Source organism: Crocodylus siamensis, chromosome 4 (assembly GCF_052110815.1).
Source record: "Crocodylus siamensis isolate JL-2025a chromosome 4, ASM5211081v1, whole genome shotgun sequence".
Classification (NCBI taxonomy): Eukaryota; Metazoa; Chordata; order Crocodylia; family Crocodylidae; genus Crocodylus; species Crocodylus siamensis.
The window spans coordinates 164,470,484-164,482,517 of NC_143398.1; the positions used below are offsets into that span (position 1 = coordinate 164,470,484).

Consider the following 12,034-nt stretch of genomic DNA (forward strand, 5'->3'; position numbering starts at 1 on the left):
GAAAAGAGATTTCTTTTTAATACCTTTCATAAAGGAAATGTTTTGAATTGCCTTTTCTCCCCACATCTTTCCCTGTATTCAGTTCTGAGTTTTTCAAAACTCTTGGGGCAGGAGTTTAATTAATTATTTAATACTCTGATCAGGCTTCTGTTCTGCTTTCTTTTTTCACAGTGATATGAAAATTTATAAGATTAAGCATGTGCTATCTAAACTTTTTTTTAAACTAAATTGAACACTTCAGAACCCTAGCTGTATGGCCTTTGTCTGGAAATTGATAAAGCAAGTTGATTTGACACTGATTTTGCAGCCACAACTTTGTCACTAATTATTAAATCAAATTTTTTTTCCTAAACAAAGTAGAGAATTTCAGCCAACCTGGATTATTCTGCCTTTTGATTCATTCTGTCCATGATCAAAGATGAAATTTTAGCAGTGCCAGTTATTCTTAAATTAGACTTTTGATTTTTCTTAATACAAGCCAATTTGTTCATGGCTGAATGCATCCCATCATGGGAGTTCATCTTCTAACTTCATACTGTAGGCCCCATAGCCCTACAGGATAGATCTTTTATTTACTGACTGTCCCATGATAGAATCAGGTGTGGGGTTTTTTTAAAAACTTTTTTTTAAGCGAACACTGTACTCTCAGACAGTTTTAAAGTCTTCTGCACAGAATATTGATTTCAAATCATTTTCAGAGCAGCCTTCATTTATGCTGTTTTTTTCTACAATGGCCACCTTTATCATTTTTAGACATCACTAACTGCTCACCAAAATCATTCACTTCTGTCAGATTTACTTTTAAAAGACCTTTGCTTCATAGCTCAGTCAGGCCTCTTCAAACTCTTCCTATGACAGGAACTCACTGATAATTGCTGAAGGTGGTTTCACTCTGCTCACTAAGGGAAACCTGAAGCTTTCTATAAACATTTTTCCTCCCATTAATCCATCATTACTTACTGTCTGATGTAATGGTTGCAGCAGTCAGGACTTTGAAAAACTGGGAATGTTTTAGTTGTGTTAGAACTGACACCTATGGCATGCTTTTTCATAGTTCTGGTGCAAAATATGCAATTAATTCTTAATATATCAAACAGCTAACGACTCACTTTCAACAGGCCCAATACCTAGACTCCTCTCTTCCAACTAAGATCTCAAGAGGACTGACCAACCTTTAAGTTGTTACTCAGACATGTGAAACTGCAGTCAGAAGCAAACATTTTCTTTGTCCAGAAACTGGATGGAAAATTTAATAAACAGACACAAGCATCAGGTAACAGGTTGGGTTTTTTTTAGCTCTTTGTCAGAAGAGAATCTCTAGAAACCATTACAAATAAAGCAGTTGTTTATTTCTTATTAAGCACTTTTCCGCTTTGAATCCACTTACAGCAAGCCATATAACCCTCTAATCAATCATTCCCTTGGTTTTAATTTGATCCCTAAATTTAGAGATTTTTTAAACTGAAATTTAACACTATTGTATGACAGCTCCCGTTAACTTTTAAATAGATGCGACTTGCATCAAGACTGAATTTGGTTCATAATGGAAATAACCATGAACACATCAGGCAATAAAAGGTACCTTGAATGCTGGAGGGGGAAAAAGTGTTACAACGTTACCTTGTAATCTTGCAGTGAGGATGTTGTTAAACAGTAACACATTCTCAGCTTTGGGATAGTGAAGCATCAGTAGCTTCTGTAATGGAAACAAAGGGGTTTTAAAAATAACTTGGATATTTTGTGAAGTGACCTGGAAAGCAGCAGGGGAGGGGAGCAGTGGGGGAGTCCTTTGCTAGTCATTGTCAATGTGTTTGACCTGCAATTTCACTTTTCATCTCCTAGTTTCTCTTTCAGTAGAAATTTTAGTTATTTCATCCTCTTCAGTTTTCACGTAGGTTGGATTTCATGCCTCCTTTAAGACCTTAGCAAGTAATGATTATCATTGATAAAGATCCCGAAGTACAAAATACTGCTTTTTTATGACATGCAAAATATTTTCTTTTTTTCCCCTGACTTCTCAGAATTGCTCTACTAAAAATAAGAATATGCCTGAAGCACTAGTAAAGTGGAAGACCTTCCACATTTTTTAATCCTAAACACAGCAGGAGCAACAGAGTATCTCTGTTTACATGTAAAAATGTGCTTTTATAATGTGCCAGCTTTGTTAGTAAATTACCATACCAGTGATTGCTTCTTTTTTGTTTTGTTTTGTTGGGGGGGGCCGGGAAGAAGCGGGGGTTCTCAAAGTGTTCCATCCGCAACCAAGAGCTATGCATGCAAGTAAAACCCACACAACTGGCAACAGTAAACGTTCTTTGAATTTCTCATGGGCTTAGAAACAAAGTCACTTGGTTGTACCCTGGAAGTCTCTCCTTTCTGCATCTCATTTTCTTTCCATTTCAGTCCCCTGTATGGACCTTGTATACAGCATACTTTTCACACTTGCTACCTATTCCTGTTATTGAAAACCAGGCATCTAGCTTTCCTTTCCTTTTTCCATGTCCTTGAGAGAAGATATTTAGCAGAATTCACAGATTTGTCGGAATCTGGCAGGGCCTTGAGATTGCGACCTCTGGGCTGTCAACCGCACTGATGAAAATTCAGTCTGTTGCTTGAAGAGGTAAGAATCTGAAGGGAAGGTTTTAAGGCAATCTTGCAGTATTATGACTCTTCACTGACAGAAATTATTGCCAAGATCGTGCTCTGGATAAATGAGGATAATGTTTCTTGCTTATATGTGTATGTGGTTTTGCTAGCTCTGATGCTGTATAAGATAATATAGGATCGGGAAAACATATAGAATGGGAGAAGATCCCAAATGTCCCACTCAAAACTGATACACTTCAACTAAAGTTGTACACAAAATGTAAAAGCTCTGAAAGTAAACCATGTTTGTCAGTTTTTAGGTATCCTCAGATATTTACTGCTTCATAATGGGACAGAACTGAGAGGACTCCAACCCTTTTTAAACATGATTAGTAGAAGTAGGGATTCCTTGTCTAGGATGGAAAGATCGCATATGTTTTAGAGTCAGTCTGCTGTATGGGTACATTCTATACTAGTTTTTCAACTCTGTTGAAAGACTGCTTATGCACAATTTCACAGGATTCTAATTAATTATGGCTGGCCCAATCAGACAGGCAAACTATGTTGTGAGTCCATACTATTTGAACATAGATTGGTCCTCTATCTGACACCAGCCAAACTAAGCCAAGAAACAACAGAGCTTGCCTGTTTATATATATGCAGGGCCTGCAGCATGTTTTTAATAACAATAGGTTTTTTTAAAATCCCTTTATATATTAGTCAGGAAATTCTACTAGCAACAACACGTTCATGCTGGCTGGCCAAGCCATGTCAGAACTTGGTTGGGTTGCAGTGAAGCTTTAGCTTTGTGTAAGCATGTTATTCTTATAGCTGGAAAATCAGTGTACACTATCTAGGAGAGTAATTATTATGAAAGATGGATTACAGGGCTAGAAAGACATCTAGAGAAAAGAGTAGTGGACCCATAAGCACCTCAGGTAGCTGTCTGCTCAAAGGCTACACATTTTGTGAATAGGTCCCATTCTAGAGACAGTCAAATTAAGACTTCCAGCTTTTCCTTTTCCATTAAGTTATCTAAATTAGGCAAGTTGAGCACAGGGAAGTCAGGACTCAAATAAAAGGTGCTAGAAGGTAAAAAATAAAAATGAGAAATTGAGCTAGGTAATTTCAAAAGTCAGCTGAACTGAAGCATGCATTATGAGAGGCATATATCACTTGGTTACAGTCAAGCATAATATGCTAATTTCTGTCTTCAATTACACTTTTGTATATGTGCAACTGAGATAAGGATTCAGACTTGTGTGGGCCAGTGTTAATTTGGAGGTACACAGTACTTCCTGTATGCCTCAGTCTTAGGTCCGTTCTGTTACAGAATGAACTACTACCAAAGGATCTGATTACACTTCTCTTGTCCTATAAAATGTCTTAAGACTTCTAACTTGTAGTTTAGAAGGAGCCTAGCTATGGTTTGTGTGATTATATTCTGTCAGGAAGCCCTAGGGGTGTCCAGGGTTTTAGCACAATTCTTATACATGTTGTTTACACTTCTGTGCTACTGCTGTTTTACCAGGGTCTCACAGAACACTTTATTTTGTAATACAGATATCACCATGACTTACAGCAACACTGTTAATGTCCCCTCTTGGTTTCTCCTTTGCAGAAATGGCTAAGCAGGAGAATTAGGTGTGTGTTCGCGCATTTTCCTGCCTTGGCAACAAGCAAAACCATGCAGAATTCCTTTTGCTTGTGACATTAAACAGAGAAATCAAAGCTGTTTTAGGTAAAGGTTTTGCATGTTACCTTGATGGCTCTTTGCACTGAGACACCTATAGCACTCACTTTCTTTAATTATCCTTGAATAGCTTTCTTTTCTTTTCTTTTCTTTTCTTTTCTTTTCTTTTCAAATATATCAAAGAATTTTCCTGGCCATAAAGCCTTTATTTTTTTTCCAATGAATAGTCAGAGCAAACTGCTTCCTAAATATTTACCTAAGCTATGAACCAGATCAAGTGTCTGTTATGGCCCCCTTCCAAAAATTTCCAAGAGAGGTTTTTTTTTTGTATGTGCATTAGTATAACAACTAAGAGAGCTACAGTAGTAGGTAAATCTAACTTCAAAAACACAGCAAAGAGATGAAAATCAAAAGGCTCTTACCCAGTGCAGCTGGCTGCTAATTAAACATTGGTGTTAATTGCAGTAATGTGTCTGGATCCCATTCCCTGTGTTTGTTGTGGCGCCTGTGTGAGCTTTGGTTTGCTCAGAACTTCCACATTCTTGCAGAAAATGAAGTGATCTATAAAAGGAATGAAAGGCTGTGATATGTATATACATCTATAGGGCTATTTTTAAAGAAAAAAAGATTTTTTGTGTGTGCTAGTTCAAAGCCAGCTTTGATTATCTAAAGCAAGAGTCAGACTTTAGAAACGGTGAAAACTAAATGTAAAGATAGAATCTTTTTTATTTTAACCGTGATGAAAAGAGCATTTCTTTCTTGTAATGGTCTTTTGTCTCTCTCCCCCTTTCTCTCAATTCATTTTAATTAACAGCAAATTGTAAAATTTCAGGCTGCATTTCCTGTACTTACTGTATGAGATGTACAAAACAACATTCCACTGGACCCAACAGCCAGTAAAATAGATGTCATTTGATACCATTACACAATTACACATACCAGTCAGAAACTGAGTGGTATTATGTGAGTGGATAGAAAGCCATTCTAGAAAGTGAATTTACTCATATTGTTTTTCCTTACATACTCTCTTACCTAAAGATAATAACAGAACCATTGGATATGAAGAAACAACTTTAATTAAGCTTGTGTACAAAGTAGCTGAAGGCAAAATTTGGTTCATAATCTGGCTACTAATAGAAGACATTAAGCAGTGCCCTGATCTAAATGGTCTTCTTCTAATTGGGAGGTGGTGGTGGAAAAGGAAAGTAGGCAGGATTTTCATAATCCAGATCCAAATTCCACAGGTCATTTCTACTTCTATGGTGGGCTAAACCAAAATCCTGGATCCGAACTTTAGAAAATTTGAAGCCCTAATCTAGATCTATATTTTGCATTTATTCTTTCTAAGAAAACTTTTCCTTTTTTCAGTAAGAAGTCACCCCTTTGTACAGGTGGATTAATGGGTGAATATTTGTGCTATGCTTTGAAGATGCAAAGGTTTATATCTGTGCTAAGAAACGTTTTTTTTTTCTGTCTTCAGTGCACCTTGAAGTTTTTGCCATTGTATTTATTTTAACATTATTTCTATTAATTTGTTTCATTTAAAGATCTTAGGTATGGAGTTAAACAAATGATAAAAAAATTCAACATATTCTTACAGAACAATCTCAGGATACTTAAGTTCCATTTTCCTGCTTCTGTCTAGCATCTTCCAATTTATATCAAATTCATAACTGCCTTAACAAAACTGATCTGTCCTGCATTTGGCCAACTATCCTCAAGTTTTAATATTTTTAATCTGTTAAAACTATTAAGAGGAGCTAACAAGATGAACATATAAAACCAAGTATAGGGGATGATGGTTTTGTTAGAACCCTTGAAATTGAAGACCTGTCCCATGCCTTCCCTCACTCTTATCCCAGGCTATGTTAAGTCTTACCCCCATAAACTCACTGAACAGTAACTAGTCAATTTAGTTTGTCCTTAAATTTAGCTTTGCATAAATAATAATATTAGTAGCTGAGATGAAGTATGGTCCTGTAGATGGAACACTGAACTGGGAGTCTAGAGACCTAGATTTTATTGCCATCTCTTCTCTTGATCTGTACATTACTCCAGTTATCTGTGCTTCTCTGTCCCTTCCTGCCTGTCTATTTAGGATGCATACCTTTTGGGACAGAGACTGCCTCTACTGTCTCTTCTGTGTATACATTTGCAGTTCCCAGCTCAATAGTGTCTCAGTTTTGAGACAAAGGACAGGCCTGGGTGACAAATAATTTAATTTGTTTGTAGAACTTACTAAATGCTAATGGCTAAATGGAGACATGGTTATGGAGTGTTTCCCGTCATCCTCCTCCCAGGGCAGGGGCAGGGGCAAAGGAAGGGGCAAAGGTCAAAGGTGGTAGAAGGCTGGGGCTAATGGGGCTTAGCCCCCCCTCCAGCTAATTTCAGAGCAGTTGGTGACAGCAGCAGCACCACAGTGCCCAGCATGGTTCCACTGCTCCAGTGCCACTGCCATGCCTCACCACCACTGCATGCTCCTCAGCCCCTCCCAAACAATAATTTCTCCTGCCACCTATGGCAAAGACAGAGATGGAACTAGGACGGAGTGACCACAACTCAGCACCTGCCTCAGGTGCTTACAGGGTTGGGGAGTAGGGTGAGGGGCAGAAAAAAATCTCCTCTCACAGCTATATGATTATGCCAGTGGCAAAGTTGCAAATGGCAGTTGCTTCTTGCCTAAGTGCCCAGCTGCAGTGTTATGCCTCTGGGCAGAGGTGTTTCTTCTCTCCACCTAGGCTTTTGTGTACCATTTCTAAGGACTGCACTGCAATGCACTCTGTGCGCCTCTTCACATGATGAGTGTTGGAATCGCATGACCTCCTGTAACTGTTTCTTTTGGCTGTAAAAAAAATGTACATGGGCTGAGTGATCCTAGGTATTGAAAAATACCTGCAGTGCAGAGAGGTGGGACAGACTGTTGGCTGGCCTACCATTCAGCAAAAGAAACAGGCAATTAGAAAGCTTGCTCATGACAGGAATATGTTTCTCAACAAGGAGAAAACAGTTCACTGGATATTTCTAAGTGATCAACAGTGACATTTAAATTGTTATTTATAACTGTGGGAGAGCACCAATTCTACCTGAGGTAAGGTTAAACAGTAGAGCTGGGAAAAGTTTTTGGGCAGTTTTTTCCTTTTATTAATAAAATGCCTATTCATGGCAACTGCAAAATTGAAAAGTTCATATTCAATTGTTTCAGCTGAAAAAATACAGGGGGGTGGGGAATGGAAAGTATGAGAGAATTTTGTTTTGATATTTGTAAATATTTTTTGAAATGTACCTAAAATTAATTTTAAAAAGTTAAAAAAAACCCATAAAAACCTGAAAATGGAAAATGATTTTTGTGGGGTGTAGTACAGAGGTCCAGCTTGGAGGAAGAACAGACTGGATTGGCCAAGGACATGGATGGAGAGGGAACAGGGATATTGGGCTTAGCTGAGCAGAGGGATTGACAGGTGTCAGGCAGGGAAAGTGTGTGCAGCCATCCAGTAACATGCTACCTATGGTACATGTGCAGAGTGTCAGTGTGTTCCATAGCAAGGCAACATTTTCAATGTGCCAATAGCTCAATAGCACTGGAAGTGAAAGGTTAGGTGGAAATACTGGTAAAACTAAATTGCAGCTGGATGGATGGGGAAGAAGAGCTGAGAAGGAGAGAGATACCAATCTTTTTTCATATGCTGAAAATTACTATTGTATATACTATTTAATAAGTTGCCAATATTTGGTGACATAGACCATATCTGTGATTTCTCTCCCTGCCCTGTCAGAAAATCCACCCTCCAAACATTTCAAAGTACAACAATTATCCCATTTCACAAAAACGAAGTGTGCAGGAGGAATACTTTGCCTGTACCTGGTCACAGTAGCATTTCAACTGCAAAGTTACTTGGTAACAAGAACTGCCTAAGTGCACACTAACTGCTACAATAAATCTTTCTGATCAAAATTCAAAACTAGTAAATTCACTGACAAAGAACTTCATTAATGCAGTTATTGTTGTCTGTCCAGTACAATGATTTCAGAAAAACTCAAACCTTTGTAAACTAATGAATAATGAGTTAGTTTCAGCCCAAGCAGGACAGCACTGTGTACAAAAAACAAGGCTCACTTGAGCAAAAAGGTAATGTAACAGTGTACCCAGAGATGTTCTCTTGTAAATCACATGCCCCTCTTAGTATATGCCCACCCATTTTCTACTGCCTGAGAAATTGAGGACTATATTGATATCTCCATATTTTTTCCCTCAGCTTTCAATAATGAGTAGCTGTCAACCATTATTCTGTGGCAGTGTCATCTTGCTGACATAAATAATATGTGTACATTTTAAGATCTTCAGAAAATACCTGGATGCTCACTTTGCTGGGGTCATCTAACTCCAGCAGTCTTTCCTGCCCAAGCACAGGGGGACTGGACCTGATGATCTCAAGAGGTCCCTTCTACCCCCTAACATCTATGAACAGTACATCCTATGTCAGTGCAGGAGGTCACACTAGAGGACTCCTGAGATTCTTTTCAACAACCCTCTATTATTTTAATGGTATATTTTATACTACTTTAATAATGCTACAGACTTTGAAACCAGTTTCTTGTTGTAAGATTGAAAATAACAATCTTTTTATTTCAGTTTTAACTCCCAAAGCAGCAGCAAGCCCTCAAGCAAACCCAAGGTCTCTTGGTAGGAATTCACTGTCTTTGTTCAGCTGCACACAGCTACTTTTAGCTTTACCATTACAGTACATGTATAATCGTGTATTATATCTTAATTCCTGGAGCACTTACAGCTCCTCTCAACTTGAGTGGGAATCTTTGGTAAGCAAGAAATAAAAAATAGGTCCTAAATGATTTATGTTCTTTCAGTGACCTAATTACAAAAAGGTCATAAGCCTCAGTCCAGGATTTACTGTTATTCTAGTCTCTGAATATACAGAAGTGATTAAGTACCACTTCTACTATAATGTGATGTTAAGGGATGGACTAAAAGATAGGATCTTGTTTCTAAATCTCTTCCAATTTTATAGGTTCACTTTCAAATCTCTTAATCCAGATACACTTGCAGTTTTGGATGAAGTTTTGGCCAACCCGCCCCCCCCGGACCAATTTTCTGTTCCAGTTGACATGAGGCACATAAATGCATTCATGACCAGCAGTGTAACTGTTAACGAGAAGGGTCAGCCTACCGTGACTCTACCATGAATTAATTGGCTGCAATGCATTTTCTGGCTTTGGTTTATCTTACTGCTGAACTCTTTTTTTTTTTTTTAATCTACTTTTCTGACCTGTGAGATATTTTTCATGCATTGGGATTTGGGCCCTCTGTAGGGTAGAAATTCTCTCTAGGAGTAAACAATTCTGTAAATAGTTCCATATTATCTGCCAAGAGTGAGTAAATTAATGGTCTTGGAAACAGATATAAATTGGATCCATTTTTAAAAAAATCATCTAGCATTTACTAAAAGTAGCTATGATTTCAGGCAAGAATTAATTAAGCCAGATGAAACACTTCTAATAGGATTTATACTATCTGATCATTTAATTAGTTCTGGTTTTTAGTTTATTGTACCGAGCTTCTGTGAGAGTGAAAAAGAAATAATTGTTTATTCAAATGGCAATAATTTGGGTTTCTTTAATTGACTCCTAGTGTGAAAGACTCAATTCCTGCTGTTTTATAAAATGACGGGTGGAAAAGTTCCAATAGGAACTCAGATACTGGAGGCAACTCATGGAGGCCATTTCCCTATGCAGCCTCCATCTGTGATGTAGGCTTGATTTCAGTCCTAGCAGTTCTCACGGTTTGGCTGCAGGCAGCATAGTGTCATGCCGAGGCTTAGCCAGTTCAGAGTGCTAGTGGGCTTATTAAGTATTCCAATGGAGAACTGAAGATATACTCATAAATAACGTTGGTAGGTTTGAAATGCATTTTTTTCTGCAGCAAAAAGAACAGATTGGATGTTTTGAACAGGAAATGGTTTGAAAAGAAAATTAGACAACTAAAGTCTCTGGAAATAGGAGTTTTATGTACTCCAAAAATCTTTCAAAAAAGAAATACAACTTTTTTTATAAAACTAAATTTAATTTACAAATTCTTGCCTTGCCTAAGGACAGGAGAGAAAATTGATTTTGCTTCTCCATCAGTGCTGCTGTGCATAAATTTCACTAATCATATAAAGATACTTGCTAGCACTTTTAGAAGTAGGGATGGTAATTGCCTCCTTCCTAGGAAGTTTGTTAATTTGTTGAGTACCTGATGTATTAAGGATATATTCAGCAAAATGTTCACAGGGTTCCCACAGGGCAGAAGCTTTGGGAAGTGATGAAAAAAAGTATAGCAGTTACACCTTCAGAAAAAAATTGTTCCAAGCCTCAAAAGCAGGTATATCAAATTCAACATTGTAATGTATAAGTTTGAAGAAACATAATTTACAAAGTTATAAATGACTGGAAATAATACATTTGTCATATGCAGTGTTTCATTCATTACTGCTGTTCTTCCCAATGTATAACTTGTTAATCTCTTCTCCATAATATATGTATGTGTGTATGTATTTGTATTAGCATCTGGGACTGTGAACCAGTGTCTCCTTTGTGACAGGCAAGGATTCTACCACTGAATCACAGGGCGCTTCCCTGAAATATCCTATTAGGTTAATATATATACAAATACAGCCATGGAAGCACCAAACATCTGGACTCAGTCTGGCCTTTGGATACTGTCTCAGTGGCCTAAAGCAGGGGTGGAAAGTCTGGGCAGCCTCTGTTCATCCAAAAAAATCTCCTTCCTAAGCATATACATCAAAGGTCTGGGTGACCTCTCATATATACTATGATCCAGAAGGATCAATGGCTGCCAAACAGATATTTCAGGAGAAGAAAGTAAAAAGTTATAAATTGGGAATGACAGCAGTAATAAATTAAATACTGCATATGATAAATATATTTTTTCAATCATTTATAACTTTGTAAATTATGTCTCTTCAAACTTCTCAAAAATCTATTCACTGAGAAATTAGTTTGGTAATATTATTATATCTAGAGACCCCCAGTTACGGAGTAGGGTCTTGCTGTTCTAGGTGCTGGTAGAGCAAAGAGGGAAAAAAACAGATCTTCTTTAACCAAAGGTATTCTGGATAAATGGGGAACTGACAAATTAAGGGAGTTCTCCGGGGTCATACAGAATGCCTGTGGCAGGTATGAGAAATTAACCCAAAATTCCTAAGCCTCAATCTAGTAATGTAACCTCAAAACTGGTCTTCCTCTCTTCTCTCGGGGACCGATCATTTTAACACCCCAAGGCCAAGCAGAACTAGGGGAAACAAAGCATACAACACTCTAAAATTAGTTTTCTTCCTTTCTTTCCCTAGGTTTAAAGGAGCGCGTGGATTCATTTTACTTTTTGAAGTGGTGGATGGTCCTAGGCAGAAGGGTTCTCAAGAAGGCATGGTTTATGTTTAGAAACAGTCAAAGCACATATAGGCACGGTCTAATTGCTTCTGGCAGAGAGTCTCAGACCTGGAGCCATCCTGCTGGAAATGCTCCCTGCCCGCCTCTTCAGTGTGAGGCCAGGTCTCTCCAGCAGGTCAGTCCTGTAAAGTGCAACTCTGTTTGGGGTCACAGAAGATGAGTCACTTTCCAAGACTGCCAGTCAACGGCTGGAAAAAAAAAGTGGAATTATCACTTTTAAGCATCTATCCCATTAGACAGAGAAAACTTTTCTGAGGGAAGCATGCTAAAGGGACTGTTAATTTCTTTGTT

At 38.0% G+C, this 12,034-nt stretch overlaps 1 long non-coding RNA gene across 2 annotated transcripts in view; it reads right to left on the minus strand.

Moving 5' to 3' along the window:
- The window catches only part of LOC149867104 (uncharacterized), a 173,643-nt gene extending 168,803 nt beyond the window's left edge, over positions 1-4,840 (minus strand). For both annotated transcript variants that reach the window (XR_016441985.1, XR_016441986.1), the window contains exons 1-2: positions 4,702-4,840; positions 1,621-1,696 (exon numbers count right to left, since the gene is read on the minus strand). This is a non-coding gene — a long non-coding RNA (uncharacterized LOC149867104). The remainder of the gene's footprint in view (positions 1-1,620; positions 1,697-4,701) is intronic.
- Between the last annotated feature and the right edge of the window lie 7,194 nt (positions 4,841-12,034).